The sequence below is a fragment of the Schistocerca gregaria genome, chromosome 2 (assembly GCF_023897955.1).
Source record: "Schistocerca gregaria isolate iqSchGreg1 chromosome 2, iqSchGreg1.2, whole genome shotgun sequence".
NCBI lineage: Eukaryota > Metazoa > Arthropoda > Insecta > Orthoptera > Acrididae > Schistocerca > Schistocerca gregaria.
The window spans coordinates 404693921-404707444 of record NC_064921.1 but is presented as its reverse complement, the minus strand read 5'-3'; positions in this window follow the sequence as shown (position 1 = coordinate 404707444).

Sequence of the window (13524 nt, the reverse complement as noted above, 5' to 3'; positions counted from 1 at the left end):
CGTTTATCGTAACAGAACAGCTCCACACATAGCATCCTTATTTGTGTATATATATTTAAGTCTCCGTCTTCCACAATTCTTGCACTCTAGGGCTCACTCTTGTGGTCATACCACTGAATTTATTCCCTGATCTCATAACACTAAACCTATCACCTCCATTCATTTTCCAGACCACATTTTGAACAAATTCTTTTCCTCGTTCATTTTTAAGAGACTGTCTTCATTACCATATCAGTCACCTTATTTTTTAGCGTATTACTTCAGCACTACATGTCAAATGTTTAAATTCTCTTCTTATTCGGTTTTCCCACACTCCACGATTTGCCTCCACGCAATGGCATACGCGGTACCTACATTCTCAAATCATTTTCAAGTGCAAACGTTTGTTACTAGTGACCTGGTCTGGTGAGGAATACTCTGTTTGCTTCTGTTAGTCTGCCTCTTACATCTTCATTGCTTCATGTATCAAGTGCAATTTTCATTCCAAAGTAGCTAAATTCCTTGATTTCGTCAGGTAATTGATCTCAAATTTAAAGCAACGCTAAATCCATAAATTTGTCGAAGTTTTACAGAAGATTGAAATACAGCGCGAATTTCAACGTGGAATCCTTTGAATAGTGCCCACAACGAAACTCTGTCTAGATATCTGCCAGAAAATCAAAAGAGATTCTGGTCGTATGTGAAGCAGATCAGTGGCAAGACACAGTCAATACTTTCAGGGCGTGACAGCTATGACAATGCCATGAAAGCCAAGTTATTAAGTATGCTTTTCCGAAATTCCTTCACCAAAGCAGACGAAGAAGGAACTCCATAATTCGAATCTAGAACTGCTGCCAGCATAAGTAACTTAGAGGCAGATATCCTTGGTATACCATATCAGCTTAAATCAACCGAAACAACAAGAACAAATCCTCTGGTTCACATTATATGGCAATCAGATTCCTTTCGGAATATGCTGATATAATAACTCAGCACTTTCCAATCATGTACAACCTCTTGGTAGGACAAAGATCTGTCCCTAAAGGCTGGAAAGATGCACGAGTCACACCAATACTAACGAATTATGAATAAACCGATTAATTACAGATCCATAGCAGTACCATTTACTTGCAGTAGGATTTTGGAGTATATACCTGTATTTTGTTCTAACATTACGAATTATCTCGAAGAACTCACTGTTAACACACAGTGAGGATGGGTTCAGAAAATATTGTCTTCTGAACAAGCTCTTTGTTTTCTCGAAGTAATGAGTGCTGTCGACATGGGGATTCCAAACTGATTTCCAATTTCTATATTTCCAAAAGGCTTTTGATACCTTTTCCCACAGGCGGTTGCTAATCAAATTGCGTGCCCACGGAGTATCGTTTCAATAGTGCTACTGGATTCGTTATTTCCTGTCAGATAGGTCACAGTTCGTATTAACTGACTGTTATCGCGTAAAAAAGAAGTGATATCTGGCGTTCCCAAGCAAGCGTTTTGGTCCTCATCTGTTTCTAATCCATATAAATAATTTAGGAGACAATCTGAGCAACGATCTTAGACTGTTTGCAGATCGTGATGTCACTCACGGTGTAGTAAATGCATCAGAATATCAAAACCAATTACAAAATCAATAAATCAATATTGTGCGAAAAGTGGCAATTGACTCTAAATAATGGAAAGTGTAATGTCATCCACGTGAGTTGTAAAGACAAGAGAAATCACAAGATTCTAAAGGCTGTCAGTTCAACCAAATATCCACAGATAGCAATTGCGAACAATTAAATTTGACCGATCACGTAGATAATGTCGTGGGGTGGCAAAACACCTGGAAAATGCAACATGGCAAGTAAACAGACTCCTTACAGTGCGGCTGTCAGTTCACTTCTAGAGTACTGCTGATGCACAGTTTGCTACTAATCACATTTCGGCTGCTCCCCATTACTTTCCTCTTTCTGTCGTTTGATATTAACTTACATTCTTCGCTCAGAGAACCGTTTCATTGAAAGTTACGTAAATACTCTTCTCATTCACAGAGGACGTCAGTTTTATGGACGATTCTTATCTTTAATACATTTTAAATTTACACTTTATTTTCGCTTTAGAATGTTGACATGACTTCAAATTATCTTTCAGCTCTGTGACTCTGATTCATCTCTGTACGATAGAAACATTAAAAGAAATATTTGCACATACTTGTATCTCTTATTAATTACTGTCAAACTAATATGTTGTTACTTGATAAGTGGAAACTGTGCGTGACAGAACCTCTGCGTACCAAGGTGAAAGGAAGTTCTTTTAAATTCCAGTTACAATTTCTGATCTAGAATCGACTTTGCTACCCTACTTTTAAACACGAACGTAACTCAGCAAATTACTTTTGATGTGTGTGCTACTAACTAACTTGAAACATATCGGAGTGTAAACGAAATTTAAAGGTAAGAATGGTTATCAGTAATACTTACATTGGCTTTGTCATGAAACAATCACACACAATGGTAAACTGTTATGTAATGTAAATGAGCCGCGTTATGAAGATGCATGTGTTGAATTTATATGAACTTTTGGTGCTGAAAACTGTGTCTAATGTTGTCATAAGGGTTTGATTTGTGCCTAAACTGCTCAGTCTGCAGTGCTGACTGAGCTGAAACATATCACTGCGCCGAAGTTTGCTTTTTTATTTTATTTTCTACGCAAATTAAACTGTATGTCCTTTTTTGAAAGATGATGATCACTGCGTACGCAATGGTGCAAGGCGTGACCGTGCAGCTTTTTACTAAATACATACTTCATTCAAACTGTGAGGATAAGCTTTAGAAAATGTTTCGTAAATAAGTAAGAGGGTATTTTGCAATTAGAGATTGAAACCATTTAATAACACAGAACAAAAACTCGAATTAACATATGCTATTACCTATTCTCATGATTGTCATACACCATCAAAATTAGTTTTATACACAACTAAGATTTAGTCACTTTCATTGTTAATGAAATATCTTTTAATTTATCTTGTTCGGGGAAACGAATTATAATGCTGAACACATGACTGATAATTCTCCCTAGATACAAATACGTAGGTATTGTTTAACACAGTGAAATCTTTACACTACAACAATTACTCAACTAGCGCTTGCAACAAAATAACTCAATGAAGTAATCTTTTATTTAAAGTGCCGTCTCTGTAGACAGTCTTCTCAAAAATCATTAAGCATCCTCACATCAAACACTATGAACATCTCAAAGAAAAATCTCTGTGCGGCGCACCCACCATCCAAGCTCCTGACTCTACCGTGAGATAACGCTCTATCGCCCTCTCTGGCTGATATCTGCTACCGCCTCCTACCCTCGCCCGAGCTCTGAGCAGTAGCATTGCAACCTTATGTTGCCAAAGGACACCTGTCGCTCACGTGTTCGGCAGTTAGGTGCTACACTTGGTAAACATTCCAAATAAACTGTCAAATATACCAATCAAACTGTCATTGCTCACGATTTTATAACCACTTCTCCTACTATACAGACCTTTCAGCTGTTAAATCTGTCATTTGCACTGACGATGAGGGAGTTCTCAGTCCGCAACCTCCAATATTCTTTCATCACAGTCGAAATATCCAGGTCCAGAGTATTTGGAGTACTTCCGACAACAGTACTCAAGATTCAGGGTCTTACCAGAAACTACAGATTTTAACCCTGTAGTACAGATTTTCACTGCAGAGGTCAGCTGTTAATTGTCATTTCTGTGGCGTTTTCCGTGCCATGAGTCTGCAACTGCACGCAGGGCATAACACCAGTAAGGAGTGCCCACTTCCTGTATCGTGTGCATTTGCAGCCTCAGGACTGAGTGCAAACGCCAGAGAAGCGACCATTAACAGCTGTCCTCTATAGTTGACACTATGCACGACAATGTTAATTAGATACTAACATGCAAACATCTTCCACTACGCTTCAACAAATACACTGATGGTTACACATTATGATCACCGCCCACTGCGAGATAGAATTCGGGCTGAAGGAGCTGCCGCACGTGACACGGCCAGTGAGGTATATAAGCGGATCAGAGGGGGGTAGGGGATCATTCTAACGGCGTTAGAGGCCGAAAATGGGAGATCCACAGACACAAGCAACTTTGCTAAAGGACAGGTGACTATGGTGCAGATTGTTATGATCTGACGCCAGTGAATAAGCGTTTAGGATATGGCGAAACTGGTTGGCTGCTCGTGTGACTCTGTTGTGAGAAAATGTTGAAAGTGGTTCATGGACTGTGAAGTCACGGGTAGTTGTCAGGATCTCTCAAGGCAGAAGGCGACATTCGGAGTTGGTCCATTCTGTAAAGCTGCATAGGCGGAGATCTGTGGTAGATCTGACCCCGCAATAAAGTACTTGCTTGTACTTCTGGACACACCGTTCCGCCCATGAACAAGGGGCCTCGGAGCAAACGGCCCCATGTGTTGCCCCGTTGACCCAACGACGCCGAGCAGTAACAATAGCAGTTAACGCAGGGTCATCGAGACTGAAACTTGGATCTACACAAACGTGTCATCTGATCGGTTGAATTATCCTTATACGTCGGGTCGATGGTCGTGTCATTGCACGCTTCTTTCAGGCGAACTGATGCTCGTAACTTGCACACCACCACCAACACTGGCCGGTAGTTGCAGTATTGCACTACGGGTTGGAACTCATCTATGGAGGTAATCGAAGCCGCCATGACAGTTGTGGACTATTTGAACATCATTGCAGATCACTTGCGACCCTCACGGTTGACGTCTCCCCCTCCCCCCCCCCCCCCTCCCCACCCACAGACGGCGAGATATCTTCCAGCATACTAGTTATGTCATAAGGCCAGAATCGTAAAACAGTTGTTTGAGGAGCATGTAATGAGTGAATGCAAGTTCATGTTTTCACCACTAAATATGCCTGCTCTGACTCCGATAGAACACATGTACCACACCATTGCGGATTATTTCCGCGCCAACAAATAGGTAGCTCATAATGTACGGCAAATTGCGTGACCTGTGCGTAGACTTCCGGTACTAAAAAGTTCGGGAAACCTACCAAGGACTTGACGAATCATTGCGAATCATTGCCAGGATGACACTTCTGTACTGTTTTTCAAGACGGACCAGCAGCCTACTAAGTAGGTGATTTTAATGTTTCGCCTCATATACACTCCTGGAAATGGAAAAAAGAACACATTGACACCGGTGTGTCAGACGCACCATACTTGCTCCAGACACTGCGAAAGGGCTGTACAAGCAATGATCACACGCACGGCACAGCGCACACACCAGGAACCGCGGTGTTGGCCGTCGAATGGCGCTAGCTGCGCAGCATTTGTGCACCGCCGCCGTCAGTGTCAGCCAGTTTGCCGTGGCATACGGAGTTCCATTGCAGTCTTTAACACTGGTAGAATGCCGCGACAATGTGTTCTTTTTTCCATTTCCAGGAGTGTAATTATCTACTTTCAATATACATACTTACAGCATTTATACATTTTATGACGTCGTTTGATTCATTGCCTGCTTCTACATTCAAAACCTTTATGACACACATATTCAGTGGTGGTCATTTCAAATCATGATAGCCGAAAATATTTGTGTCCCTAGTGAGATATGGAGAGGTTCGTTCCATCAACAGCAACACAAACACCTCACAAGAACTCATCACTGTCATCCACATGATACATCAACACAGACGAGACTTCATAATATATCGGAATAAAGTAACGGCAAACCACCCCCAATACGAAATTCTCCAGAATGACAATGTAGCATTGCCACATCTGGCCTTAACATATCTCCCGAATTTGGAAATGACTGACTACATTAGAGTGTTTCGACAGATATATACTGAGAGAAGTAATGCGTCAGGTACATACTACCGGCGAAAGGTTCCCTGGAAGTTTGAGGATTGGGCCAAGTAAGGTTCATATTGCTGTGAGCACTATGGGACTAACCTTCTGAGGCCATCAGTCTCCTAGAACTTAGAGATACTTAAACCTAACTAACCTAAGGACATCACACACATCCATGCCTGAGGCAGGATTCGAACCTGCGACCGTAGTGGTCCCGCGGTTCCAGAGTGTAGCTCCTAGAACCGCTCGGCCACCCTGGCAAGCGCCAAGTAAGGCTTGAATATCATTCGTCCGTAGAATTTTTATTAACACATGCCAGCAAACTGATTTTAATAACTAAGCCAACAGAACCTTGACATATTAAGACCAAACTGTTAAATAAAATTCGTTCAAAATAATTACTGATAGTAGATCAACAAATTATCAGATATCAATAATTTATCAAACTTATCAAGTAACAAAAGGTTGAAGTGTTACTTCAAATAGTTTCTCACAATTTTCCAAAGCACATCCATGAGAAAATGAAGTATTAAAATTTAAATATACAAAAAATGTTATTCTCTTCCCAGAAATATACAAATATTATGTGCCACTGGTTACTACTGTTGAAATAAATGGTTCAGTTGTCTCTAAGCACTATGGGACTTAACGTCTGAGGTCGTCAGTCCCCTAGACTTAGAACTACTGAAACCTAACGACATCACACACATCCATGCCTCAGTCAGGATTCGAACCTGCGACCGTAGCAGCAGCGCGGTTCCGGATAACAATCTCTTAGAAGATTCAGAGTGAACAGTCTTCAAATAGGTAAATCACAAATATTTCTTGAATGTGTTTGACGAAAATGCAACAAACAATTGAAGTTTACCTAAAAAGGAGTTCATTAAGAAGAACAAAGAAACAATTAAAGCTGCTCGAAATGAAACCACCACACTCCGGGCAATGTGGTCCGGACAAAAGGACCCGTAATTACTTACGAGGGAAACTGACCATGGTATCCCACTCAGATTTAGTGGTAAGATACACTATTGGGTAGCCCGTCAAAAACTGAACGCAGATCAAGCGCGAAAACAAGAGGAAGGTTTACCGAATTTTGGAAAAAGAACCAAAATAGGAAATTGCATATTTTTAGCACAGTGCAGCAGATTCAGGAACTGTAAAATATTATTATATTAAGTACTGGAGGCTGAAATTTAATATAATAGTAATAACAAAATAGAAACACTGACTGATACAAGATCAAAATACGAACATTAAGCTGTTTTAGAGGACCCCGGTGTCGTTTTTCTGCGGTCACGATGTTGGACTGCAAAGTGGGAAATCCGGGTTCAAATTTCGTCGTAACAATTTTTTTTTTTTCACAAAATTATGAACTGTCTATTCACTGTATTGAGATTTGTATATTTGTCGTTGTGAAACGTCCGTTTGCAACAGCGACGTATAACGAAAGACCTCCAGACGTACATACCTGCTATTCGTTCTACACAAGTACTACACGTTAGGCCCCTTGCGTTCTGTTTGGGATGTTTTGACTCTTGAATTCCTTCGTTGTAACATAATTTAACCAGTTTATTTGTTGTTTTCATTTCTGTGAGAGGTCTATGAGGCATCTTGCCTGCTTTCACTGTTCCCATTTACTTGCGACGGTAATACAGCCTTACCACATGACTCATATTCTATAACTAATGTGTAGCATAACAATTGCCAAGACTACAGAAGGAGAACAGATGCGTCAATGAACGGACGGATAGTATACAAATTTGACAAAAAAAAAAAGGCAGGGGAGAAATTTTAACACAACCACGACGCCGCGATTCTGCGAGTTCACTCGGTGTCGCACATCTTGAGCTTGGACCGTTGGCTGTTCCCGTTTTGCTACTTTTTTCCAAGTTCTGTACACGTTCTTCTTGTTCTCATCTTGACTTTTGTTTAGTTTTTGACGGGCTATCTACTGGCCCAGTTTTCAGCTAAATGTAAGCCACGCGAGGGTTGGTGGGAGGGGTTCCGGGGGGCAGGAATGCGATGTGGAATTTCCTTTGTTTGAGTAGCCCCGATGTGATGCTAGCTACACTCCTTTTCTAAGCGACCAGTGGGAGCAGGCAACAAGGCACGAATATACAATGTTAGCTTTACGAACAGAGAGACAATTTTTAAGTAAAATGTGTAAAAATGTAAGTCATCAGATTAGACACTGTCATCGCAGACAAAACAGTGGTGAAAAGTTACTAAAAGATAATAGGGTAAATGCCCAATGCAACCACCTCACTTATAGCTGATAGCGGAGGTGTTCAGCGCCCAACAGAAAACATAGGTGGGAGAAAGACGCGAACGGCTGGCTCATGAACCTCACCTACGTGAATACAATCTCGGCTTGAAGTATAACCCACCAAAATAAATGCCACAAGATTTTAACGTTCTAAGTAATGATGCGTTAAACGTTAAAGCAGTTTACAAAACCCCAATAATTTAAAACCCAACATAAAATAACAGTTCTAAGAAAATTACCAAAGGGAAGATATTATGTTTTGATAATAGCGACACGCTCCTCATATCGCCGTTCAGATACAGGAACAGAGAACAGCAACAACAGAAGGCTGAGCAGGATCCGATATAGAAGCAGCAGGGCGCAAACACGGGCAGGAAGTGAATCAGTCGCAGTTATCACGCTCACCGTGATCAGTGTTTACGGATTTCGCGTGGTCTCGGCAGCGAAGCAACGAACTAAAAGCAGCCCACCGGGCATAGAAAGCGGCTGCGCAGCGACAAACAGTGGAGAACGTGGAGCCGCTACAAGATGTGTGGATGACGGCGACTCACCGCTCGCCTACAGGCCGGGTCCACTCTCGTTGCCGGTGCAGATCCCTCGTGTTCTGTGATGATTATGTTGCTTTGGCGGCGCTCAACATCGTGATCATCGGCGCCCATACAAGTTCCAGTCTTTCCATTTCCAGTCTCTGCCCGAATGATGAAGGGACGATGAGGACAACACAAATACCAAATCCCCCTGCGGAGAAAATTCCCTACCCGGCCGGGAATCGAATCCGGAACCCCGTGATCCAGAGCAGCAACGCAAGCCACTAGATCACGAGCTGCGGACCCCTAGTATTCCGAAGATCTTCAGACAGACCAGCTTGGAAGTCACACAGGCGGAAGAACAAACAGCCGGCCAGTTGTCCCACAACTCCACTGTCCGAATATAAAATAAATAAATTAATTAATTTAATTTGATTAAATATTAATTATTACTTATGTATTATAGTGATTGGTTGTAATTAATATTTGCTTATCTGGAACGTGGACGTTTAATTATTTGGCATCAGACGCTTGACAATGGCTTTTTCGTAAATGCAATGTTATTCGTAGTTGACCGTGAAATAAGACTCAAATAATCGGACTTCGTATTTAAATCGTTTCCAAAGACTGCTGCGGTAAGTGCGGACTCAAAATCTAAATCTTAATATTAGAATAAGTTTCCAGCCATGTCAATACGTCGTACAGAGGTGACTGTCTACTAAACATAAAAACGTTTACACAGTTAGTTAAAGCAGATATATTCAGGGAATAAGCCTACAGTTACATAATTCAACTTACTTTCATGAATATAAATTCTTTACAGAATCGAGTGCCTACTAAGATTGCAACTCGCAGTGTTCTTATATAACATCAAATATGGCGGTGTGCCAATTAATAAAATATACATGCTTCTCGCACCAGTTCTTCTGCTCTTCTTAAAGAAACATCAGAGTGTCGCAATTGTATTTTGTTTTATCAGCGGCATAGCGCTGCAGTTCTGTGCCATAGGCATTATTTATTTGTCAGAGATTAATTATTTAACTAAGATTTCGCGTTTCCGAGGAATCTCACGCACGGCATGCAAATGTGCCTTTATACATGCTGCTTCATTTACTACCTCTACCGGAAAACGGTCTCAACAGCACTCGTGGCAAATTTTCCATGCCTCAGTCACGCCAATGATTGTGTTCCAGGAGACGTGGCGGGAGCTATCAATTGCGCAACGGTTCAGTGTCATAAGCAGCTATCCGAAACAGTGAGTAAAGGCTTTGGAAGTACATATGGCATATTTTGGGAGAAGGTAACAGCAAACCACCTCCAATACAACCATCCCCAGAATGACAATGTAGCATTGCCGCATCTGCCCTTTCGTCTCTTCTGAATGTCGGACCGACTTTTACTACGATATATTTGACAGATACACATCAAAAAAAGTTTTGCATCACCTCGATTCCGTGAGTTCTGGATCGTGCACAGAAAATTGGAATAGACAATAACATAAACATTATTTCCACCCTTTACATTGCTCATGAAAACCACACATTGCATGTTGTACCACCATACAGCGAGACCTTCAGAGGTGGTGGTCCAGATTGCTGTACACACTGTTACCTCTAATACCCAGTATCACGTCCTCTTGCGTTGATGCATGCCTCTATTCATCGTGGCATACTGTTCGCAAGTTCATCGAAGCACTGTGGGTCCAGATTGTCCCACTCCTCAACGGCGATTCGGCGTAGATCCCTCAGAGTGGTTGGTGGGTCACGTCGTCCGTAAACAGCCCTTTTCAATCTATCCAATGCATGATCGATAGGGTTCATGTCTGGAGAAATGTTGGCCACTCTAGACGTGCGATGTTGGCCACGCTAGTCGAGCGATGTCGTTATCCTGAATGAAGTAATTCACAAGATGTGCGCGATGGGGGCACGAACTGTCGTCCATGAAGACGAATGCCTGGGCAATATGTTGCCAATACGGCTGCACTATCGATCAGAGGATGGTATTTACTTATCGTACAGCCGTTACGGCGCCTTCCATAACCACCAGCGGCGTACGCCGGCCCCACATAATGCCACCCCAAAACCACAGGGAACCCCCACCTTGCTGCACTAGCTGGAAGTGTGTCTAAGGTGTTCAGTCCGACCGGATATCCTCTATACACGCCTCCGACGATTGTTTGGTTGAAGTCATATGCGACACTTATCGATGAAGAGAACTGGTGCCAATCCTGAGCAGTCCATTCGGCATGTTGTTGAGTCCATATGTACTGCGCTGCATGGTATCGTGGTTGCAAAGATGGACCTCGCCATGGACGTCGGGAGTGATGTTGCGCATCATGCAGCCTATTGCACACAGTTTGAGTCGTAACATGACGTCTTGTGGCTGCACAAAAAGCATTATTCGATATGGTGGCGTTGCTGTCAGGGTTCCTTCGAGTCATAATCTGCAGGTAGCGGACATCCACTGCAGTAGTAGCCCTTGGGCGGCCTGAGCGTGGCAAGTCATTGACAGTTCCTGTCTCTATGTATCTCCTGCATGTCCCAATAACATCTCTTTGGTTCAGTCCGAGACTCCTGGATACTTCCCTTTTTGAGAATGCTTCCTCGCACAAAGTAACAATTCGTACGCGATGGAACCACGGTATTGACCATCTAGGCATGATTGAACTACAGACAACATAAGCCGTGTACTTCCTTTCTGGCGGAATGACTGGAACTGATCGGCTGTCGGACCCCCTCCTTCCAATAGGCGCTGCTCATCCATGCTTGTTTAAATCTTTGGACGGATTTAGTGACATCTCTGAACAGTCATAGGAACTGTGTCTGTGATACAATATCCACAGTCAATGTCTATCTTCGGGAGTTCTAGGAACCGAGGTGATGCAAAAATTTTTTTGATGTGTGTATACGTGGTGAAAAAAGTTCACTGCATCTACTAGATTCCAAACCTGTTTTGTGTGCCCCCTCCACCAACGCGCCCATCAAAATTTTCTGCAAAGAACTTTGCTATCTCTATTGGTGACTTAAAGCCCTAACGTGGCAAGAATTATAGTTGGTATTAATCGATGGGGCTATTGTGGAAGATTACACTCAAAACAAGTCTGGATTCTAGATAGATGCATTGATGTGAAACAATTCGTATTCACGACGTCCAAAGGGCTTCTTCAAAAGCTGATCAATGAAATCGATTTTATTTCCATTTCTATGTTCGTAGTTTTGTAGAAGACCCACTACAATCGCTGTATGACGATAAACACGCCAGAAACCGTATCACGCAGACTACATTTAGCCCATAAAAGCAACTGAGTTTCGACCCAGAACAGAAGCGTACACCTCCCGCATGTTAACCAAAAACGTTATTTACTGCTCTAACTGCACAGCAGTACTACAATCTGCTGACAGCGGTAGTTACCATACGTGTGATTACAGTGTTGCTAGACAGGACGAAATTGTGCAAGAGACATTTTTTATTTCTAGTATGTGAGGAATCGTTTAGGGAAGTGCGAGTGCGTAAATTTTTCTTTACCCTGTATACAGTGGGAGATAGCGTGTCACTGATTAAGGGTATCGGAAGCCTAACAATAGTATTCGCCCGGGAATATGTTGCTCCGCATAACAGGTAGGTGTTGTGGGCTGCCGCCTACCCAGGAGATCTCCCGAAAACCGATCACAACTATACAGGGTGGTCCATTGATATAAACCGGGCCAAATATCTCACGAAATAAGCATCAAACGAAAAAACAACAAAGAACGAAACTCGTCTAGCTTGAAGGGGGAAATCAGATGGCGCTATGGTTGGCCCGCTAGATGGCGCTCTCATAGGTCAAACGGTCATGAATTGCGTTTTTTTTTTTTTTAAATAGGAATCCCCATCTTTTATTACGTATTCGTGTAGTACGTAAACAAATATGAATGTTTTAGTTGGACCACTTTTTTCGCTTTGTGATACATGGCTCTGTAGTAGTCACAAACGTATAAGTACGTGGTATCACGTAAAATTCCGCCAGTGCGGACGATATTTGTTTCGTGATACATCACCCGTGTTAAAATCGACCGTTTACCAATTGCGGAAAAGGTCGATATCACGTTGATGTATGGCTATTGTGATCAAAATTCACAACGGGCGTGTGCTATGTACGCTACTCGGTATCCTGGACGACATCATTCAAGTGTCCGGACTGTTCACCGGATAGTTACGTTATTTAAGGAAACAGGATGTGTTCAGCCACATGTGAATCGTCAACCATGACCTGCAACAAATGATGTTGCCCAAGTAGGTGTTTTAGCTGTTGTCGCGGCTAATCCTCACAAAAGAAATTACGAGAAGATGACAGATTTTTTGCACACGTTCTATTTAGCCACGAAGCGTCATTCACCAACAGCGGTAACATAAACCAACACAATATGCACTATTGGGCAACGGAAAATCCACGATGGCAGCAACAAGTGGAACATTGGCGACCTTGGCGGGTTAACATATGGTGCGGGATTATGGGAGGAAGGATAATTGGCCCCCAATTTTATCGATGGCAATCTCAATGGTGCAGTGTTTGCTGATTTCCTACGTAATGTTCTACCGATGTTACTTCAAGATGTTTCACTGCATGACAGAATGGTGATACACTTGCAACATGATGGATGTCCGGCACATAGCTCGCGTGCTGTTGAAGCGGTATTGAATAGCATATTTCATGACTGGTGGATTGGACATCGAAGCTCCATACCATGGCCCGCACGTTCATCGGATCTGACGTCACCGGATTTCTTTCTGTGGCGGAAGTTGAAGGATATTTGCTATCGTGATCCCCCGACAATGCCTGACAACATGAGTCAGAGCATTGTCAATTCATATGCGAACATTACGGAAGGCGAACTACTCGCAGTTGAGAGGAATGTCGTTAC